Source organism: Nannospalax galili, unplaced genomic scaffold (assembly GCF_000622305.1).
Source record: "Nannospalax galili isolate Female #2095 unplaced genomic scaffold, S.galili_v1.0 scaffold682, whole genome shotgun sequence".
NCBI lineage: Eukaryota > Metazoa > Chordata > Mammalia > Rodentia > Spalacidae > Nannospalax > Nannospalax galili.
Window position 1 is genome coordinate 864,947 of NW_008348076.1, and position 2,530 is coordinate 867,476.

Sequence of the window (2,530 nt, forward strand, 5' to 3'; positions counted from 1 at the left end):
ATGCTTGGAAGCCAGAAGAGGGTGTCAGATCCCCTGAAACTGGAGTTAGAGATAGTCGTTAGCAATCATGTGAGTGTTGGGAACCAAACTTAGTCCTCTACAAGAGCAGTCAGTGTGCTTAACCACTGAGCCATCTCTCCAGTCCCCAAATAGCCAATTTAAATATATTTTTGCCATATTTTGTTTTGAATAGGCCATGCATTCTTATGATCCAAATACTTAAAAACATTTCTACTCTACTTGGGAGGTGAAGGCAGGAGGATCAAGGGATTCATGACTGAATTTGGCTACATAGCAAGGTCAAGGCCAAGTACAGTCTCATGAAAACTAAAACCAAAACTTTCTCCACTCCTGTCTCCCCACTGGCTGAGACCCAAATTACCAAAGGTAAGCCTTGTATATGCCTGAAGTATTATTCCAGAATTACTGATGAATAAACAAATGGTGCCATATATTATTATTATTTTGACCCATTTTCCTTCAAAAAAGGTAATAAATAATCACATATACATTTTTTCTTTATCTTGTGACTTTATTTGCTTAGTGACTTTTTTTTTTTTGAATATGTAGCCCCAGCTGGTGTGGTCTGTAGTCCAGGCTGGCCTCGAACTGATGGCAACCTTCCTGTCTACACTTCCTGAATGTTCGCGTTATGGCATATGTATGCCATCATTCTGGCCTTCCTAAGATATCTTGAACATACTTGTTTTGGTTTAGATTTTGAAACTCAAGTCTTTTTCTATATCCCACCCTAACCTTGAACTATGCTGCCCAGACTATTCAGGACCATGCCATTCTTTTACTTCAGACTTTTAAGTGCTAGGATTAAAAGAGTGTGCCACGATGCCAGGCTCTTGAATATCCTTATTTTTAATAGTGCATCACTCTTTCTTGGTGGCATAGTAGTCTGTTTAATGAATATACTAGAATTTATTCAACCAGTTTCTATTGTGGAACTTTTGGATTGGTTCCAGGCTTTTGCTACAAACATGCTATGATGAATAACCTTTTACATAGATCAATTAGCACGTGTGCAAATATATCTGAAGAATAAATTCCTAGGAGTGGTACTGTTGGGTCAAAGGATATATGCATTTGTAATTTTGACAGATATTGCCAAATTGGCCTCTACAGGGATTAAATCAATTTACATTCCTATCAGCACTGGGTGAGAGCACCTGTTTTCCCACAGCTTTCAGAACAGCATTAACAAACTTCTGGTAACTTGCCAATCTGGAGAATAAAAAATAGCACCGAGGCATTTTTCTCATTATGAGTGGGGCTGAGCATTTTCCTTCTGTTCGAGGTTTTATTTCCTTCTTTCTGAACTGTCTATTCATTGCCCTTGTCCGTTTTCTCTTTCTGGTCTTTATAAGGAAGATTAGCTTTAATGCAAGGTGCAGCTTCTTTCTGTATTATTCTTTTAGAATGCCTAACAAACACAAAAAAATATGGAGTAGATATAGTGCAAAAAAAAAAATTCAAAAGGAGGCAGGGACATAGTGGTGCATAGCTTTAATCCTAGCACTCAGGAGACAGAAGTAGTTGATCTCTACCAGTTGAGACTAGCTTGGGTCTATATAATGAGTTCCAGGCCAACTAGGCTATGTAGTAAGATCTTGCCTTTAAAAGAAAAATCAAGCCAAGATATCGGGTTCCAAGTACAAGTAGGCGTCCCTGGCTACTCTCCCCAGTTCCCTCGACCCCGCGGAGTACGACGTGTCTCCGGAGGTCCGGAGGTCCAGAAGGCGCAAGCCGAGCGGTTGAGTATTCGGGCCTGGCTTAAGCGGGAGTATCTGCTTCAGTACAACGACCCCAAGCGTCGAGTGCACATCGATGATCCTGCCCTGACTCGTTGGACATATGCAAGATCAGCAAATGTCTATCCTAATTTCAGACCCACTCCCAAGAACTCACTTCTAGGGGCTGTGGTGGGAATTGGGCCCCTCATCTTCTGGTATTACGTTTTCAAAATAGATAGGGAAAGAAAAGAAAAACTTATCCAGGACGGAAAATTGGACTGAACATTTAACCTCTCTTACTGAGTTTGGCAAGGATGACTCTGTATTCTTGAATAAATAAATCTATTAATCACTGCAAAAAAAAATCAAAACAAGAAGTCAATATAGCATTATTTGAACATAATTCTATAGCAGGGGCTGGAACAATGGCTCAGTGGCTAGGTGTGCATACTTTTCTTCCCAGAGGACCTGAATTCAGGTTCCAGCACTCAGGTGGTTCACAACCAGCTCCAAAGGGGATCCAATACCTGTGGCCTTCATGGACACCTGCACACATGTGCACGTACCCACACATAGACATACACACATATACACGTAATTAAAATAAAAGAAGCGTTATAAAAAATTGATAGCAAGATAACTTTAGAATTGTATTAGCCAGGCGTAGTGGCACATACTTCTAATATCAGTACTTGGAAGATGGTAGGAGGATTAGGAGTTCAAGGCCATCCTTGGCTACATAGCAAGTTTGATGCTGCCTGGCATAAAGAATACATGGATACATGAAA

At 40.4% G+C, this 2,530-nt stretch overlaps 1 pseudogene; it reads left to right on the top strand.

Annotated features, from left to right (window-relative positions):
* The first annotated feature begins 652 nt into the window (after nt 1-652).
* Nucleotides 653-2,097, top strand: LOC108491386 (annotated as a pseudogene).
* The last annotated feature ends 433 nt before the right edge of the window (nt 2,098-2,530 follow it).